The sequence below is a fragment of the Cupressus sempervirens genome, chromosome 8 (assembly GCF_028749045.1).
Source record: "Cupressus sempervirens isolate cs-2001-9-10 chromosome 8, ASM2874904v1, whole genome shotgun sequence".
Taxonomy (NCBI): domain Eukaryota; kingdom Viridiplantae; phylum Streptophyta; class Pinopsida; order Cupressales; family Cupressaceae; genus Cupressus; species Cupressus sempervirens.
In genome coordinates this window covers 28306163-28328738 of record NC_143125.1, presented here as the reverse complement: position 1 = coordinate 28328738, position 22576 = coordinate 28306163, and positions in this window count along the sequence as shown.

Below are 22576 nucleotides of genomic sequence, written 5' to 3'. Positions count from 1 at the left end.
TTAAAGATTTGTCTTGAATTTCTAACAACATTTTGCATATTTATTAATGTTAATGTAGTCTTTTCAGTACTATCTCCTTTTGGAACTGATATATGATGTAGCCTTTAAATATTAGTCCCACATACCTCTTATTTGCCTAGTTTCATGATGTGTAATCACCTGACCCATTGGGTGAAGTGATCCCTTCTCTATTTGATGTGTTGAAAACATCTTTCTTTTTCCATGTCTTGTTCATCTCATCTTTGATGTGTTCAAAATTTGCCTTGCCTTTACCTTTATCAAATTCACAACTCGGTGCCTTTGACCTAGTTGGACAATATTTACTAATGTGACCAGTCTTCAAATAGCTAAAACATGTAGTTTGACTTATCCATCTTTGGTAGTTACCTATGAAGTGTGTCCTAATACAATTTTCAAGAACATGTCCATATTCTAGACAATAATGACAGCTATATCTTGTATTATAATCCCAATTATAAGAGTTGCCATTGTTTCTTACCTTTGCTTGCTTATTTAATGACCACATGGATTTTGATCTGCATTCAAAAGCTCTATGTTCGTACTTCTGAAAATTGTAGTGATATCTTGCAAATCTTTGTGTATGCATGGTCCTAGTTCTATATTTATGTGCCTAATTACCTTGCTTGTTGCATTTATGACAATAAGTCATGTTAGTAGGCTTGACATTCTGATTTGTAGTTTTTCTCCTACACACATTACTAGTATTTCCTTTCTTACCACAATTATGACAAGTAGGTTTGGAGTTCTTACCTTTGGTGTTCCTTTCTTCTGCACTTTTGGATGATTCTCTTTCTTTAGTGCTTGAGTAGCCCAGTCCTGATGTATCATTCTTAGATTTAGGAGATCTCAATAATTGCTCAAAGTATTTGATGGCTTCATCTGGCTTGTTGAAACTTTTAGAAAATTCATTTTCTCTCTTTAGGTCATTTTGCAATTGTTCATTCTGCAACTTTAATGTAGTTATCTCAATGTCCTTGACATTCAATTCATAGTTGGCATTCATCATTTAACTTAGAGTATCCAATTGCATGTTGAAAATCTTAATTAGCTCTATTGACTTCTCTTCCAATTTGTTGGCCAAAATTCTTTTGTCTTCTTCAATCATAGCTTTATCTTCCATAGTTTTCTTCTTTTGTTCAGTTACCTTACATAGCAGTATAGCTTGTGATTCTTGTTCTATCTTGAGATTTTTGATTTCCTCAACTTGAACTCTATTTTTTTCCATTAGATCTGAAAATGCTACATCAAATTCATTAGATTCACCATCTACAAATAGCTTAGTAGTGTCTATCTCCTTTCATTGTGTGTCATTCTCTACAATAGCAATTTCTTTCCTTCTCTTCAAGGATTTCTTTAGTTCCTCTCTTGCTTCATTCAATTGATGTGGTATGAGATGTATTTCAATCTCCTAGTTCTCAATAGTCTTTCCCAGCTTGTAGACTTCCATTTCAAGATATTTCCTCAAAGTTTCAAAGCTTCTCTTTTGGAGAACAAGGCTCTAAAAACAATTGTTGGAGTTATAATAGGAAAGGTAAATTTCTGGGGGGGTTGAATCAGTACTTTAAACTTGGACCCATAAAACTTTCACCACACATCCATCATATGCATTTAATTAATGAACTGGAATAAAATGTAAAGTATATACATCTAAATCATATAACCATGTAAGAATTCACACACATAACACCAGATATGATTACCCAAAAATTCTCCAAGTGAGAAGGTAAAAATGGGGTGGGGATGACACCCATAAATCTTCACTACCATAGTAATAAAGTGTATCCAATGAAGGTTACAATATTTTGACCATGAAACATGATCTACCCTGTGAAAGGTTTTCCTTGTTAAAGGATTACAAAGATTGTTAGGTCTCACCTTGTTAGAGGATTTCAACATCCTATTAGAAGTGTGCTTTGTTAGAGGATTTCAACTTACAACTAAGTAAGCACCCTATTAAAGGATTTCATACAACCTGTTAGGACTACTTTGTTAAGAGATTTGACTGAAATCACCTATTAAAATGTCTTAATATAGATCATGTGGTTGGCAATTGCTTTCTTGATAACGGATCACCTCTAAAGAATGTCTTCTTGATCCTTCACGATCAAATGTTTCAATACTATATCCTTTTCTCTATCCTTTGTTCTTCTCTAACTGATTCTACAATTCACTCTTTCTTCATAACTTCTAGGTCACCATGAATGCTCTGCAAACTATCTTATTCGCTCCTTCAATTCCTTAAACACTTCATACCATAAAGAGTTTAGGGCTTTTTCCTCCTTAAGAAGACTTTGCTGGCTTAAGGTTAGGTATGAATCTATGGCTAAGATTTATCCAGTTCTCCACTTAATCCTTCCCATTTTCTAATTGGTTGCATGTAATTGCATAGGAAATCCAAATAGAGATTCATCCTCATCTCAAAAATATCATAATTTAATCTTAAGTCAACTCAAAAATGGTTTACATAGTTGTTTATGCCATTACAAACAAATATGTCAAAACTGTTTCACTTGGCATATGAAGTCTTTGATGCTCGGCATACACTATTCTATATACTATGACTCAGCACCTACATTACTCGACATCCATTGTTTACTTGGCTCCTAAATCACTCAGCATGGTCTATCTACTCGACACTTGAGTGACTTAGCACATAAGTGACTCGGCACTCATTGCAACTTGGCATGATCTAACATTTACATGTTGTGCTTAACATGTATTACTAGTTTGGCATGAACTAAGTAGATGACTTAAGTGTGTTGATACTCACTTATCAAAACCAATCTAAGATCAATAGCTAATGTATCTCAACCATCACCTCCTTAGGCATAAAAATAGTCTACAAGCAATAAATGAGACTCCAACAAATAAAGAAATAGAACCTTCCGAACCAGCAAGCAAAAAATTCTTAATATTTTTTTTTGGGTTAGAAATTTTTATGCATATTATAGATCTTAGTAGAACTATAAAACTAGTCCAGGTACCTATAATTGCAGATCTTATGGAATTTTTTGAACTCGGGGTTGGCATCATGTCCCATTTTGGAATCCATCTCCTCTATGATTTTTTGCACATGAACAATTGTAAGTTCCAGGTAGATTATGACACATACCCTTCTATGATGTTCCAATGCATTCATTCAAGTTGACTTCCTTGCATTCATCCACGTCTGTACATTTATTGTTGTTATCGTCAAGAGAGAGGAAATATTTTTTATGTAGTCCACTACAAAGTATGATCTATATATGCTTATAGTAATATAAGAACATTGAGAGAAATCTAAATGGAAACAATAATGGAAAAGATCACGATAATAGGAGATGAAACTAAGTTTGTATAGTGACATTTAATTAATAATCTAAAGTGTCATAAATTTACCACTCATCATATGTTGCTCAAAAGTGAAAAGATGACCAATACATGCCTAGAGATTATAAAGGTATTGAAATTACCAAAGTAGAAAATGTGAAGATCAATATACCTATACAACTAGTGCCTTTAGAGTACCCACTCCTTTGATAGTCATCAAAGCATTTGCAAGCATGGGATCCCTTTGTTGTGTTTAAACTTATAGTTTTTATGTCCAAGAAAACCTCTAATAAAATGATGATTAAAAGGATCCCATGCAGTCTATGCCGAAGAAACACAATCTGAGGGATGACTTAAACATAACTGCATCTCAATTATTCCAAGAAAAACATAAAAGATAAAATATGAGATTTATGTAATAGACATGCATAGAAAACATAAAAGGACAACCAAGAAGTGCAATAGTTATAAATCTAGATTGTTCCTAGCCATATATAAGTAAGATAATCAAAAGAAATAAGAATCATAAAATTCATTTAAAACATTCTTTCAAGATGATACAAATAAATAGTATGCATCAGACATTTTCCAAGTAGTAAATTGTACTTGGGATTCTCATAAGACTTACACACTGCTCTACACTTAAATTTCTAACTTGGGACCAATTTCTATCCAATTGGAATGTATTTCTTAAATGTTAACAGGCATACCTATCATTGAATTCATAATTTCTAATTTCTATATAGATTTAGATTTGAAGGGTAATTATCCATCCCCTTAAGCTTTAAGTTTTTTTTAGAAATGTTATTCAGTATGTTTAGTTGTATTAATAATAGCATATCTCGTGGGAGGTAGGTGGGCTTCCAACAGTGCATATATCTTTGATGCCCTTGTTCTGGCCTATCCAAATATTGCCACCTTGATTCAAGCAATATAATTTTCTTGTGCTCTTTAAATATGCCTATATTTTTGTGGGATTATGATTTATGTTCAATAAAAAATGAGATTGATCTCTTATTTTTGTAGATTATTGCTTGTGTAGGAGTAGTTAGGACATACAATTTTGGTGCAACAGACTTTAAAGATACACCTATGTACAAGGAAGCTATTGAGCCTCAAGGATTGTTTGAAGAGGCACCTAAAACACGTGAAACTTTGTAAGAGGTATGCAACTCAAAATTGAAAGAATAGAAAGTAATTTTACAGTCTACATTTGTGATTATAGATATCTAGAGAGATGGATTCTACCAAATCATTAGGAGGAATAATAAATTTATAAGGTTCTTTGTTGATCGAACAAGTGTGAGGGTCTCATGAGGCTTGATTTCAATTTTTTTGTTTGTTTTTCTTTTAGACATTTCAAGGAGGAATGTTTTTCTAGAAACCACAATCTTCATTTGAAATATTTCCTTTCATAATCAACTTATTGATACCAATATATCTTTCCCACTTTAAAAATATATATCAAATGGCAAACAATTAGAGAGGTCCATCCACACACAAATGCCTGCACAATTAGAGCTTGCATACTTGATTGTATGCTTTAAGGTACAATAATATCTTCTTATACCACTACCAATAGCTTACAAAAAATTTACTTTCTAGAATTGAAAAGGAGATAGGGTAAATGAAGCCAAAGGAAAGTAGAAGTAAAAATATATTTGTTAGGGTTGAAGGATGGGTACTAGGATTTCACACGAAGAAGGTCCATGTAAAAAAATTAAGGACTATTTTTAACACATTTTCTTTATCTTCCACACATTTAGACTCAAGTATGAAAAAAACTCAAATTACACAAGGTAAAATGGCAATTTCTTTCTCCAATTTAACTTTCTAATTAGATGTGATCAAATTGCAAAAAAAAAAATAGATTTGGGTATAATAAGACAAGTTTTCATATGAGAGCATGATATATCAAAGACTTCTCCCTATGATGGAAAGAATTGTCAATTTGAATCTCAAGGATATGCATAAAAGTTTGAGTGGAAGGGGCTATTACCCAAAGTCACCCTATTCTACCTTGCATATAGAGGGCACAATAAGAAAGGAAGTCCAAGATGGGAAGTCATATCACTATTTTAATTCCATCATGAAGTGGAACAATATTTTTTTGGGTTTACAAATAGGGAAGATGATTAGAAGAATTACTAGGTCATAGTTTAGAGTTTCCCAAGAGAACATGAAGTTCAATGCAAGAGTTTCGAGTTGCACCACTAGTCCATGAATATCTAAAAAATGATAATATGCAATGAGAAGTTCATAAAATCTCAAAGGAATGACTTTTTACATGAGAGTCAAAAAAGACATTGATACACAAGAATTATTGGTCATGCATATCCATGTTGATAATTTCTCTTAGAGCAAAATCCAATAGTTGTTACCAACTGACTGGCAACACTCGAATCATATTTGACTTTATCAATGCATATCTTTTACAATCACCCTTCACCAAAATAATCTCTCTCTATATATAATTAAACGGTCAACTCTAATAATCCATGGATTGTCAAATCTCTAGGGGTCATCATGCTAACCTTGTAATAGTTACCAAAACAAGATTTAGTTGCATCTAAAACACACATTGATATCATATATTATTGCAAATTAGACTTCCAACTTGTGGTCCATACATATGTGAAGGGTCTACACAAAAGCATATAATAAAGTACCCACAAGTTGCATGTCAAACTTCATGTTAAGCCACCAAACTTTTACTCTTTCCATCAGTCATTAATGTGTATAAGAATTTGGTATAGCTTTGATACCATGTAAGAATTTGCCTAAGGAAATAATGAAATTCCAAGATCTAGAAGCTCAAGAGATAGCACAAGAGAAACAAGATATGATCAAATGAGAGTGGATTAATCAGATAATTGGATGATTACATCATTGAAGTGCCTTGTATATAAAGGCAACTAATATGTCTATGAGTCATACAAGAGATAAGCATAACAACTAACCACATGTCCACCAAGAGTGGATTATCCTCCATTGTGCATGCATATGCATGCAACAATGAGAGGATAAGAATACAAAGATGTATATCTTAAAGAGATGTAGTAGACAACATGTGCTCAATTGGAGTGAAAACTACTGTGTTGTCAATATGACAACTCATATGAATATGCAAACTCCTAGGTGTCCACATGACAACTAATATGAATATGCATTATCCAAAGTAAACTTAATTAAAGTGTAAATAGTAAATACTTATTTACACCAACACCCCCCCTAAGTGAAACTTAGGAAAATGTACTTAAGTTCACAAGAGCTAGATAGTAATGCAAGATGGAACCTGGCTACTAGGCCATGTTAGGTACCCATGTACAAACTGCAAGCACAAAAGATATGCAATGCAATCTCTCATAAAGCAAAGAAAGAGGGAAAACCACATGGGAAAAACCCTCCCCCAAAAAGAGAGAAGAAAAATAAAGTAAGATGGATGCATGGATGGAGTAATTAGGACCCCCCCTATTATGACATACATCATGCATACATAATAGAGAATCCCTCCATAAGAAGAAAATAAGGAGAAATAAATCCCCCCAATAGTGCATGATCTCCTACAAGAATAATGAGTGCTTGAAGACAAAAGAGAATCCAATGCCTACAAACAACATTTCTCCCTTTAGGAAGAAGATACACCAAATAAAAATGCAAGAAGGCTTCCCATTATGGATAGGAATATGGAAGGGGAATCCATATGAAGTATATTGTCTCTGAAGTTTGAAGATGTGCCTCCATGTCCTTGAATAATGAAGATGTCATGAACCAATCAAGATCAAGTCTAATAGAAGAAGGTGACAGACAAGGACACAATGGCAACTGCTCTGTATAGGAATGTGGGTCAAAATCCAAAGACTGAGATGCTGGAAGAGAAAAAAAATAAGCTCCCCTCAATGGAGAATCTACGCCCATGAAATATGCTCCTAGATCAATGTAGAAGCTACACCATGAAAAATAAATGATATTTCTCCCCTAAGGTAGAAATGGTGTCATGGGTGTACAAAAGAATCCTCGCCAATCAATAGGAAGAACTCTCATAATGTAATTTGTCTTAGGAAATTACATAGGAATTTGCAACACATGAGTATGATCAACCATGAAATCTGACATCTTAAGTGAAGTTTGAGAATCATGTAAAGCAATGTCCAAAGACTCAAATGTCTTCTCTAAAGTGAAAGGAACCTCCTAAAATTGTTGTAAGAAAGTATCCACAATCATGTCAAACTTGAAAGAAAGATTAAGTGGAGAATCATGAGGGTCAGAGTGTTCCCTTGCAACAACTAAAGAAGGATCATCCTCAATAAATATAAGATGTATATCATCAATATAAGTGTCTCCCATATCCTCAATGTAGGACTCCACAAACAAACATGCAATGTTTGTCAAGAATTCATCTTAAGGAACTGAGTCTGGAAGATAATAAATATCTTGCTGCACTGAATCATGTGAATCCACAACTATGTGAATACAAGCATTATCAAGAGAAAAAATTGATGTAGTGATCTCAACTAGAGAGGATGTAGCTACAAGTGGAGGTGAAAGATCTTTTGGGAATGGAGGAACATGTGGATCTCCATAAAACTCCCAAAGATAGATCCAAATATCATAAGGATCAATTGACTTCATGTCATCAAGTGAATCGATAACCTCCATATCTATATGTAGATAAAATGCATGACAAATGATCATAATAGTATCACCATAGTATGAAAGTCTTTTCACATATGGAAATGCATTATGCTCACTAAGATAAGTGAGAACTAATTCACTCCATTGCTTATAGTTTTTTGTTGTCAAAGTAATTAAATTATCCTCATCCATGATGTACTAATCAATGCAACCCACCCCCACCCCAAAATAGATTTTTGGTACTTTATATTAGTGCATCTACAATTGACCACTTGTCAAAATGAACCAAAGTGGACTTCTGATTTTGATAGTTACAACAACAAATGTGTGTGTGTGTGTGTGTGTGTGTGTGTGTGTGTGTGTATGTGTGTGTGTGTGTGTGTGTGTGTGTGTGTGTGTGTGTGTGTGTGTGTGTGTGTGTGTGTGTGTTGTAAAAATTAAGATTTGGTATTTGCAAAAAAAATCAGGAATAAAGATCAAAACAACCTGCATCAATGTGTAGATCATGAAATTCTACCCAAAAATTTAAAAAAATTGCTCAAAAAAAGGAGTTCGTATGAGGGAGATATCGTCGTTTGAGAATCACCTCTATAATAATTTTTCCTGAATTGCTACTAAAATGACTCTAGATTTCACCTCAGATGTCTAATTTTGATGAGACAAAAGTTGATTTAGGGGTTTTTTTACCTTCTAAATATGATGCCAACATCTAATTTGCAACAACAAGCTCCAATCTTGACCTACAAAAAAAAAAATCTCTCCAATTACTATGTAATGAAACTTTATGGCTCTAATACCATGTAAGAATTTGCCTAAGACAAGAATGAAATGCAAAGATCTAAAAGCTCAAGAGATAGTACAAGAGAGACAAGATATGATCAAATGACAATGGATTAATTAGATAATTGGATGATTACATCATTGAAGTGTCTTGCATATAAAGGCAACCGATATGTCTAGGAGTCATACAAGAGATAATCATAAGAACAAAGCACATGTCCACCAAGAGTGGATTATTCTCCATTATGCATGAATGTACATGTAATAATGAGAGGATAAGAATACAAAGGTGTATCTTGTAAAGAGATGTAGTAGAGAACATGTGCTCAATTGGAGTGCAAACTACTATGTTGTCAACATGACATCTCATATGAATATGCAAACTCCTAGGTGTCTACATGACAACTAATATGAATATGCATCATCCTAAGTAAACTTAAGTAAAGTGTAAATATTAAATACTTATTTACACCAAAAATGTGCCCTTTATACCAACCACAATCTTGTCTATTGTATCATCTATTTCCTTACTTGATATGTATTGTTTGCTTCATCTTCTAGTAAGAATTGTTGCTTTATTCAAGAGGTTTGCAAGATCAGCACCACTAAACTCGGGTGTTCTCATGGTAACAACATCAAGACATATTTTCCCAGCTTCTCATTGCTTGCATGAACCTTAAGAATGGCTTTGTGACCATTTATATCAAGAACATCAACAGTGACCTACAAGTGATATGTAGATGATTCTCAGCATTAGCATCATCATCTCTAGGTTCTCAACTATTTTGATAGTATTGAATGTCATTGGAATGGCTGCATTTTTTAAGGAATCCTATCCTTCTAGAAAATGATCGTCTAGACAGAAAAATTTGAATTCCTCATTTCATCTTGTGGACATCCGTGAATTTTTATTACCAAGATATTTTTGAAATATTTAATATTGTTAGTGAAGTATGGAGACATAGTTGGAAGTATGTAGGTATACATTCAAAGATGACCACAAGAATCTATGTATCTTTTTGTTTCCATATACTTTTGAAACATTTAATATTGTTAGTGAAGTTATGATAATACAACAAATGTTGACATATCAAACAAAACAATGAAATGCCAAACATAAAAACTAGTAATTCTATATCTAATCCTGAATTTGAAGATTAACATGCATTATAATCACTTTAGAGATGTGGATTAATGGAGCTAAATAAATGGATGTCAAACATCTTATGGGATCCATAGATAAGTGGCAAACAAATAAGCATGCAAAACCCAAAATTGTATTTATTGTATAGGAGTTTATGAATTGGGTCACTACTACATTGCATTTAAATATATGAGGTGGGAAAATTAACATTCACTTCCAATTCTTAGATTTTATAAAAATGTCAATAAAAAATCATTTAAATATTCATTGGTCATCTTACAAAGCTTGGTTGGCCACTGATGGAGTCATATCTTCATTTTCAGGTAAGGAAAATGCAACAAGCAATCAGATTTATGTGTTTTTCTGTTGTAATGATAGTACAATAGATGTAGATCTAGGATCTTAAGCAGTCAAATTGGTATTGTTCTACCAATCTATGATGTAACTAGGGTGAGAAGCAATAGGTATTTCCTCTACATCGCTTAGTTCAAATGTTGTTAGAATACTCCAAGCAGATGGGTGGTGGTAAAATGAAAAGTAAAACAATCATCTCTATCCTATACCCCTTCTATAAACTATGGTTTTCCACTGAGTAGATTAGGAATGAGACTGTAAGAATTTGCCTTAGGGAAAAATGACACCAACATCAAGAAGCTCAAGAACTTACCACAATATGGACCAACAATGTATGATCATAATAACAATATGAAAATGAATAATTGATATGAATACACACTAGAAGTACTTGTATATAAAGGCCTCTAAAATGACTAGGAGTTAGCAAAGTGATAAGCCTCACAACTAAGCACATGTCCACCAAAAGTGGATTATCCTCCATTGAGCACAGGAGTTTGTACAATAATGAGAGGATAAGCTTACATAGGTGTATCTTATAAAGAGATGATGTAGACACCATGTTCTCAATTAGAGTGCAAAAAACTGTGTTGTCTACATGACAACTCAAATGATTATGCAAACTCTTGTGTTGTCAACGAGATAACTCATATGACTATGCATACTCCTAGGTGTCTATATGAAAACTAATATAATAATTCATTAACCTAAGTAAATCTAAGTAAAGTGTAATAATAATTAATTATTTACACTAACAGAGACTCCATTTTAATTAAAACCCTAAGCATGGATTAGAGTAACCAACAAGCACAAAATAAAGAAAATCTACTTCAAGCTAATCCTATTCACCAACGACTAATTAGTGCATTCACTAGGAAGAAAAAAAAAATTCCACAACTAAAACATGTACCTAATATAACTCTACAAGGAAATCTCAAAATAGTACTTGTTGTCTGCACTTATTTTCCCACCAAAAATTGCTTTATTGATTCAAATTTCATACATCACAATACCAACAACCTTCCTAGGTTGAAGAACATTCAATTCATAGGCCAAACCTCTTGACTTTACATATTCACTTCTACTTGTTTGATCAAAACACAACTGTGATTGTTGACCTTCCAAATTTGCAAGAAAAGTTGCATGACAACTTTTTGATCATTTTTGTAACTTTTCAATATTTCAAAACAAATGACTTCAAATATCTACCAAAACTTGATAAATCATAAAATTGAAGATTTTTGGTCAACTCATTATGTTGACCAATGTTGACTGACCTACAACTTTCCCATAGGCCTTATTACAACATGCAAGAAATTTGCCTAAAATGCATTCTAGGATACTTGAGATTGACTTATTGCCATATGTCAACTTGGACACTTATCAATCACCATGGGCCCCTACACCACTACCCCACTTTGGCTTTTTGTACATAGAACATATAAGAATTCCAATTTTTTGGAAGAGTTAACAATTTTGAGTTTATTGGTACCTTGTCCAACTCTTCTGCTTATCCATCTTGCATTTCTATAAATTATTTCTTTTTGTTTCTATGATTGGATTTTGGGAGGTGATACTTGTAATGAAATCTTTGGCTTATTCTAACATTTGGACCTGGCACCTTCTAGTTTTTGTATATTCTCATTCTCTCTCTTTTGGTACTTATACAGTTCAATAACTCATAATGGAAATTCAAAACTAGAAGTGTACTTTTGTCCTTGCTTCCTTGCCCATTTCCTTAACAATAAATCTTTAACCACAAATAATCAAAAATTTTAGATTGTGCAGTAGTACTTGAGGAGCTAAGAGATAAAACACTTTGATTATAAAGTTGGGCTAACATGTGCTCCTTGAGTGACCTCAAGTACTCATCGTGGGCACAATGATTTGTAGAAGACCATTATATTGTAACGAGATCTCCTCTGTACCATGTTGACTATAAACTTACTATAGATGAACAATTAGATACCAAGGTGATGAGATTGGTCAAAATATTAGAAGAAAATTCAATAAACAAATGCAATTTTTTCTTGCTGAGGTGGGGTCATGTTCTTATGATAATAAGAGTGAAGGTGATAGGAAGGTTCCCTTAAGGTACACACATCTTCAAAAAGAATGGGTACCCAATGAACTACCTCTAGTTAACACTAATTTTTCTATTAACAAAAGGATATATTGCATAGCTCCATCTTCATTACATAGTTTGGGCCTATTTCTCATGGATGACATAAAGGTTAGTTACAATAAAGTGTTGAATTGATGCAGTGTGTAGGACCTTTTTACAATTACAACAATTGGATGTGGATTGTGCAATATAAAAAAAGTATGCATATGTATGCATTGTCACCAAATTATATACAATGCAAAGAAAATGTTCAAAGTAAAAGGCTCGCTATGTATATTAATGGAAGGCCAAAAGAAATAAGGAATATTGCAAGATTTATAAATAGTTCTCGACTTGTGTCAACTAATAAGTGGTCAAATTTTATATTCAAGCCACATAAAGGAAATTGTGTTTTTTTATGTTCAATAAAATCAATAAGTGTAGGGGAAGAGCTTCTGATAGATTACAATTTGAATCGTGTAGTTACAAAAAAAATCCCTTATCATGGGATTGGTAAGTATAACATTTAAACCAATTGCCTCCAATTAATATTGACTCCAATATACAATCTACTATTTTATTAATAATTTTTTTGGTAAGTCTATTACTTTAATTTTACTATTGATTGCTAAGAATTACTAATATTTTCCACAGGGTGACATGGATACACCATAAGGTATAGGCAGGGATGTACTAGCTCACACACCATCAATGAAGGTAAACCTTAATTAATGTAATTGTAAAAATTATATAGAAACAAATGTCATATTATTATGTTCTTTTCTTTATGGCTTTGGATTTATTTTGATGGAATTTTATTGATATTAATGTCACAACTTGATACTTATTGATAGGGAAATGCAAAAATGATAGCAGATCAAATGCAATTTTAAACACAGGTGTCATTTGTAGATGACATCACCCATAGTGTTGATCCCGTATTCATGGCCCATAAACTCATAACAAAATATAGTGATGAAATTCTTAACATTGTCCTCAAGAGAAACATAATAGAGGAGACAAAGGCACTGAAAGAAGAATTGATACTTAGAATCAATTCTTTGAAGCTAAACAGTAATTAAGCAATAATAAAAGTTCAATAGATGTTTATATTTTATAGTATCTTATGGATCATGATCTAAAATATTATGTATTCTTCTTACAGGATTTTGTTACACTTGCAAGACCGCGTGGTCAATATGGTGAAGGTTGTAGGGCACAACCTTCATGTGAATAACATGTTCTCTTTACAACACTATAATGCTTAACTTTGATCTTTATCCATTGCAAATGAAAACAAAAAAAAATTGCAAATGTCTTTTCTAACAATGTGGCTTTCTCCTTTGGATGTCCTTGAAAATCACAGTTTGATTTATGCTCCAAACTCCATAAAACAACTCCTATGAGAAGAAAGAATGCAGCAGTTGTACACCATATTCTTGCATCAAATTTTTGCACTACTACAATTACACAAATATAACCCTAGTATACATATGCAAATTAACTCTAGTGCACCAAAAAATGCAATGTGTGAATTATATCTTTCCAACCATAGAAATCAATCATAGTTGTAATTACCATCATTACATACATATCATCTATATATACAACCACAATAAGAAGCTATCCATTTCTCCCATAGAAACCAATCATTCCATATGGATATAATGAGAGAGTTGGATCTATTGCTCCAAATGAAGGAATCAATACATGAATTTCACTAGCTACATGTGAAAAAATATGAGCAATAATAGAAGATTGTGGCCCTAATAGTGCAACATTATTTGTTTTCATCAACATTATAACACTTAACTTTTATTTTTGGATGCTTCAACTAGCTAGTATCCCATTTTATCTTCATCCATTGCAAATTTCTTTGCTAACAATGTATTATTGAGATCATGACGAAGTGAAAATGCCTCCTTTGGTCATCACTTTGATATTGCCAACTACATTGTCAGCAACAAGGAGCTTGCAAACATCTTCGACTATGCCAAGTACAACTGGTAAAACCTTGTTTTGCTATATTTTGTAATGTGCTATTCATACTCTCTTTTTTTGTTGGGTGAATTTTATACTCATGGACCTATTTTTTACACTAATAGATAGACCTTCAATTGATAGAACAATAGAGACCAGTACTACTTAAGTTGAACCATTTCTTGGAGCAGTCTGTGTGACTAGTACTGGTTCATTTGTAGGGACATTGTTGTTGAACAAGAAAACTATGTTTCCATTAAAATTACAAAAGATTCCAGGTGCTTTAAAAATTGTTATTATTTATAGTGTAATTGTAGTTTACTTATACATAACTTATTTTGGACTGATAATCCCATGATGTTTTTGTAGGAAATGATGTTTTCTTTGATCATCTTTTTGAAATGACATTGAAGCTATTTGGACCCCCCATACATAACATGTACGTAGTTTCATATCATTGCTACAATATTTTTCTTTTCTTCCATTTAATGTACTATATTAAAGTTATTGATCTAATTATTTTATTTTATTTTAAAAGGTGGAATGAGCAGGATCCTAAATTTAAAAATCAGCTCATTACATCTTTTGAGGACCTTTTTGGAAAAAAACATTTTTGACACTGCCCTACTTCTCAAAAGAGCATCCAAACATATAAAGACTATGAGGGACCAACATAGAAGGGGTCTAAAGGATAACCCAAAGTATGATCATCCTCCTATGTTCCACCAATGGAGTGGAGTGAAATAGTAGAAGATGCAAAAGAGAAAAGGCTATGTGGTAAAGGAAATGAACCAAAAAAAGGAAAAAGAAGGTATGTCATGATAGTATTAAGTAGAATGTAATCATGCACTAATTAGTGATCTTTGTAAATATATAATCTAACATGTTTCAAACTTTTGATAAACTATAAGACACATCAAAGACTACAAAAGTGAGACTACAAAAGGTTGGCCAACACAAAGTTGGCTTTGGTGGCTATATGAATATTCACTCTCAACTTGTAAGTAGCAGCAATGGGATTTCATATTTAAAAAAATTATATAATGTTGCAAACAATTTTGTTTAATCAAATCATACATGCAAAACTGATGATATTAAGCAAAAAATACAAGGCACGGAATTCAATATAGAGCCCATGGATGAAGATAAAAAATTTGCCTTGACAGAAGGCTATAAATTTATGGTTGCACGCCTACGCCAAGAATTTGAAAGCCATACCCAAGAATCTGGTGCACCAAATGAGACACAAGGAAATTGGTCAAATGAAAAGTAAATCAAATTGAATAGTTGAGAAATTTATTTTTTGGTGGTAGCTTCCAACATAAATTGACTGCATAACAATGTGCAAAACATTTCACTATAGCCTTCAAATCTTATCATAGAATCTATACACGATGAAGGCCATGATGTGCATCATAGTGGTGGAGGTATTAATTTGCTCTTGGAAATTAATTATGCAATTATGAATACAATTTAACATCTTCAATTGTAATTTGACATGTAACCTTTTTTTGAATATTTTAGAGCATGTTGAACATCATGGTGAAGGAGTGGAGCATGTTCAATGTTTCAGCATGTTGAAGTGCTGGTGGGTCAAAATGTTATTGTACATGATGTGGCATTGTCAGGTAAGAAAAATTCATGTTATGTTCTACTGGTTAATGAAATACTTGTAATAGAAAAAAGAAAGAAAAAAAGTATGCCAATTTAACCCATTTACTTGTTATTGCAACAGAGCCCCCTTTAGTGTAGCAGCCTCATGCTCTTCAAAATAGGAGGAGGCATCATAATTTGAAATTACATATGCCACAAGAGGAGTAGAATGAGGAAGATATTGATGCTCCTATCAGCCGTTTACTTAAGAAAGCTAAGAAAAACAAAAAGAAGAAATTATTTTTTAAAAATGCTCTTTGATAAACTTTGTTAGATAATGAAAGAATGTTGTTTTAAGTAATTATCTATGAATGTTACGTATTAATATTGATTTTTATGTCATGTTAATGAATATTTTTATGTGTTGATGAAGTCTTGATTAGTATTGTGTATTAATGAATTTTATATCATATTAATGAATGTTATGTGATTATATTGATTGAGTGTTATAGTTCATAAATGGATGAATGAATGAATGGAGTATGTATTTAGATGATAATGGGGAATATAGATTGATGTTGGGGGGGGGGGAGAAGGGGGCGTGGGTGAGGCCATATGAGCTTCCACCTTCTCATGGTTGACCTCATTAAGTAGAGAATATTAAAGTATTCTCGAAACCAAGTGAAGCTCAAACTAACATACCTTCATTAATTAATCAATTTATACTCTATGGTATAGGTATGAATCTTTGAAATCAATGAACTCTTTTTTATTTGAGCTATTCTTAATTGATAGCTTATGTTTAGTTGCTTGCTAATGATGAATAACTTGAAGTAGTATATCTATTTGAATGTGGTTATCATAAATGTTAAAGCATGTAGCTTCAATTTTTGAGTGTCATGCGCCTAAAGCTGGATGTAACACCTTCAAGGGACTCTAATTCAGTTTGTGGAAACCTAAATTATTCTATAACTATATCTCTTCTATTTGATAAGGTTGAATTGCCAATATTTCCTCAAAGGTGATACCTATTTTCCAATCTTTCATGATTAATCATAGCTGAAGGGTTGCATGTGCATTCATTTTTCTGATTTATTCTATAACCAAAGGAGAAACCCCATATTTAGATGGTTGTAATTTTTCCTTCTTTTGATTTTTTTGGATTTAATTTCCATTTCATCATGAAGATTTTGAAAATGGTTAATGTTGTGGCTACCAAGGTTGAAGGAGATGTTGATTCACTAATATCTATATTGGAAGATGAGGTGAAGATTTTTCCTTTGTCCTTTTATTTTTCTTATTTTAGAAGAATTGTAGTTGTTGCATACTAGTCTTCTAATTCTATCATAGAAAATTAGGGCTCAAATGAGAATAGTGATGCAAAAGTTTTCTAACCTGAGGTAAGAGGTGTTGGTAGGGGTCACAAGAGAATATGGAGTGTTAATGAGAAGAATGATGCAAAAGATTGCAAGCTAGAGAATGGTGGTAGAGGTCGAAAGAAGGCAACAATGTCCAATGTAGTAAGTTCCTAAATGTTATCTATTTATTAAAGTTTATGGGAAAGCATGGCTCAAATGAGAACAATGATGCAAAAGTTCCCCAGCCTGAGGTAAGAGGTGTTGGTAGGGGTCACAAGAGGAGAGGAAGTGATAATGAGAAGAATGATGCAAAAGATTACAAGCTAGTGAATGGTGGTAGAGGCCAAAAGAAGGCAACGGTGTCCAATGCAGTAAGTTCCAAAATGTTATCTATTTATTAAAGTTTACAGTAGTATATACATGATGCTTAATGAAGGCATATATGGTCTTGTAGAGAAACTAGATAGGTAACTTGACGTGCCATTAATAAAATTCACTTGTCTAATAGAAAGTTGTCTTGTCTCCATAGAATCTACAAGATGATCTTCTTCTATTGTGGAAGTTGTCTAAGGGAAGTAATATAACATATTAGTCTTTTTATTTCTCAATGACCATGGAGGAGACATCTAGGACCAATTATTAAGACACCAAATTTTTTATTATGGATTAAAACTATTTTGCATATACATCTTGAAGACAATTAACATACTTGAAGCCAATTAGCTATTTCTCATAACAACATACCTTGATCAATAGAGGAAGTCATTCACTCAACATTTGTGCATGTTTTCATACTTTCTATTAATTATGCAGAATCCATTTGGTGCTTGAGAGAGCTACAGATGATTGTCAAAAGTGGAGCACCCATAATACCAATATTTTATGGAGTTGGGCCTTCACAACTTTGAATGAGAGATGAAAATGTGGTGTTTTCTCAAGCCTTCCAAATGCATCAACACATTAGAAATTTTGAGCCAAAAACACTAGAGGAATGGAGGAAGGCTCTCTACCATGTTTCATATATAAAAGGATTTATTTTTATAGGGTAACACTTTTTTCTTCTTCTTCTCTTTGTTTGTGTTTGTTATTTGATTATTTATTATTGTTCTCATGTCTTACTATAGTTATTTTTTTCTCAAAGTATAGATATGGAAGTATACATTTATATTTTTCATTTAGCTTCTAGGGCTTGTTCCCGCATCACATAACACATATACATCCATCCCTCTTGGTCAATGGTGTTCCCATTTTCATCATGCCAAGATATAACTCTATGTTCTGTAACCAATTCCTCCATTACCTGAAAGAAAACTTAAATTCCTGTGAATATGTAGTATGATCCTCAATCAACCTTTCTACTTCCTGAATATCTTCATCTTCTTTGAGGGTATTCTTTTCTTTAACCAAGCTATTATATATCTCATTATGTCTCAAAGCTAGGGGTTTATAAGTACTATAAATATCCCAAACCTGACCTAATTTGTCAAGAAAATTCTTTAAATGGTTTTTGATTAGAGTGCTAGAGACTTCTCTTCTAATCATCGAAGCATCTTTCAATTTTGTATTCTCTTCTTGCAATTTCTTTAATTCAATTCTCATAGCATTAGAAAATGATTGTATCATTGGTTGAACTTGAGGTTTCCATAACTTTAACATATTGTCATATATAATGTCTTTCAGTTATCCCTCTCAAATGTCACTTGCTTCACACTTTCTTGATTAAATAATGCCAAGTCCACTTGCATACCTACAACCTTGTTAGGGTCTGTTACCCTTACTTTCAGTATCATCAAATGACCAAAATCTTGATCAACATCAATTATTTGTGGCCTTTTGTGTAGGGGATATAAGGCCCATGACATCATTGATTTGTGTCTTCCACAAAACTTGAACCAATCATAACATCTTTGACTCCCTATACATCAAGTTTCATATCCCTTTTACTAGATTTAATTAAATTTTCAAAAATGTATGATGCACTCAAATCCCAACTAGGAAGAACCATCACCCCTAACACACACTTATTCAAATTTTGTATAGTTACCAAGCTCATCAAATAATTTACAGTGTTTTCCATGCAATTCAGCAGCCATCAAGCTTCTATAGTTCCTATCGAGTCCTTTAGATTAATTCTAGTGGTTACTAATCAGATTCAGTTAGTGTGAAGTTCAACAGTTCAAACTGAGCATTTCAGTGTATACCAAGTTTATCAATGGTTATTGAGCTCATAGTTCATGTGATGTGAAGCCTATGTTTAGTGAGCAATGTAGTATCTACCAAGCTAGCAATTCAAGTGATGGGAAGCCAATGTTAACTGAGCTACTTCATGGTAACCAAGTGATTCAGTGTTTGCCAAGTTGCACAATATCTACTGAGTCACCAATGCAGACTGAGTTCAAGACTACTTGAAAGTGATCAATATGGACCAAGCTTCTACATCTACCAAGAGAATGATGATGCCAAGCAGTGACAATGGATGTCAAGTATTAGAACCTCACCAACTCAGTTTTTAGAACCTGAGTATCTTCATGTGGGCCAACTTTGTAATATTTGTGTTAACTTGTGTCATGGCCAACTTTGTAATTTTGTAAATTGGATTGGTATATATATGTGACGTATTGTATCATATCCAATGTAATGAATATGTAATGTAAGTGTGAGAATGAAAATGTGAAAGCATATGTATTGTTAATACAACAAATAAAGAATTGTAAAGGCCATATCAATACAAGGAGCAACAGTGACAAATCTATCACAGAGAGGTGATCAATACACTAAGGATTCTCTATCAGAAAACTTAGTTGCATACTAGAGATCTATTGCTTCATCCTAACATGTGAACCAATAAAAATCCTCCACAAGGTAGACCTAACAGTTTTTTCTAAATCTCTTTACCAAGTGCTTACTTCATTGTATGTTTGTAAATCCTCTCACAAGGTGGACCTAGCAATCCTATTTGCTCCTAACAGGATAGATCATCAAAAGTGATCAATGTAAGCCTTAATAGGCCAACTTTATGCTGCAGTACTAAAGTTTGTGGGTATCATCCCCACCCTAGTTTTACTTTCTATTTGGAAGGTTTCTGGGTCACCAAATCTTTGTGTTCAAGTGTTGTGGATGCTTTCATGTTTTCAGTTTCTCATGCATGCAATTAAATCAGATGTGATGAATTAAATGCTAATTGGTTTATTGGATTAAGAATTGAAATTGGTAGAAGTTTTAGAAGTTATTGATTCACCCCTCCCCTCTTAGTAACTTAGCATAGTCTTGAATATTTCAAAAAATTGGTATCAGAGCATTGTGGTTCTCGAGAGAAAGTTTAACAACTTGAGCAAAGATCAAGGATATGGAGATTTTCAAACTTCACAAAGCTATTGACAATGTAAATTTGGATCTAGAAATGGCCATTGCCCAACTCAAGAAAGTTAAGGAGCAACTTTCCCAATCCCTGAAAAGAAGAAAAGAACTTGCAAATCAAATGAATGATCATCTCTACATTGAAGAAATAATTGAATACTTTAACCTTCAAGCAGTTCAAATGAAGCAAATGATGCAATCAAAGAACTCCTAGAGAAGAATGGTTCCTTGTAAGAAGAAGTAAGAAAACTAAAAAGAGAACAAGAAATTTAGTCAGTAAGGTTATGTGAAGTCTTGGAATAGAGAAACAAGATAAAAGAAGAAATGGATGGAAGGAACAATGAAATCTAGAACTAATCCCTTTAGCAAGCAAACCCTATGGATCAAATCTCCAATGCAAATGAGGAAATCATGAGCCTAAGACTTGAAAATTAAAGAATAAGGAATTATCTAAATTTTGAAAGACAAATCAATGAAAGAATAAAAAATGAGCTAAGATCTGAAAAATAAATTAGTGAAAGATTGAGAAATGAACTAAACACTGAGAAGCAAATCAATGAAAGAATGATGAAATCTCAAGCAGGCATGGATCAACTAAATTGAGAAAAACCTCTATAGACAAAAAAAATATATATATGAATTGGATACAAAGAAGAAGGTGAATCCTCCAAACAAAGTGCTCAAAGGAATCAAAGACATACTTACAATCACTGTGATAAGATGGGTCATACATCTAACAAATGTTGGAGTAATGGAAAAGCAAAATTCAATGGAAAATGCTACAATTGCAATCAGAATGGTCGCAAGGCTAATGAATGCAAAGAGAAACCTAAATTTGAAGGCAATTGTCATAAATGTAAGAAAGACGGACACAAGGCATTAGACTGCAAAACAAAGACATTGAATCCTACAGAGCAAATTGTAAAAGCAATATTTGGTTGGGATTACAACACCTGGTGCAGATGTTATTATTGTGGAGAATACAGATACATTGGTATGGATTGTGTTAAACATCATATGAGGAAAAGAGATATCACTATAAGATGTTTCATTTGTACAAAACTTGGTCATCTTGCCAAGAATTGTATGAATACTAGTAAGATTGAAGATGAGAAGAAGGCAAAGGATGATAACATTCGAAAGCAGATGAGATAGCAATGGATTCTAAGTCTACCAAGGATATTGGTCCAAGTAATGATGGTCAAGTCACTCAAGAATTGAGTGACTATCATTTCCAATTAAGTTCTTAAGGAAGAACTGGAACCAAGCTATCAAAGAAGACATCAGAATCAGTTCCAGTTGAAAGGTGACAAAGATCCAAAACCGTATACAAGATCTTAAGGGATCACTAAGCAAGATCTGTATCAATAGTGGTTGACAGTCTGTCAAGCATTTTGTAAACTCATCTACCACTGTACCGATCATTAGAGGAAAAATTTTAACAAAAGGCATGAAAGCAAATTCATTTTTTACTGTGAATTTTTGAACTGCTATTGCGAAGAAGCTATTTTTTGTGTGATCAAGCAACTTGAGCAAATTTTCTACAGAATTTTTCGAAGTTCTCTCAAGCTATCAAATAAAAATGGCATCTAGCAACAACAAGGTGAAGAAAGGTTCTGACACGTTGGTTTGAGGTGTTGAGTGGAAGGCAATAGATTTCAAACTCATGCCTGTAGTTGCAAAAACCCTAGACCCAGCGGAGCTCAATCACAAATCCCTCCTAAGGTACTTCTTGTTAATGACATTTGAACTCATTTTTAATTTGCAATTCAAGAAATTGGTACTCTTAAGATGGATGATGCCCTAGCTCAGTTGTGTGTTGATGGAACCCTGAAACCTGAGCATCAACATTTGGAAACAAAAGGATTAAATCATATTCCCCATATGCCCCGAGAGTTTCAAATAAAATGGATTAGGTATATTCTTAGTTGGGTGCACAAT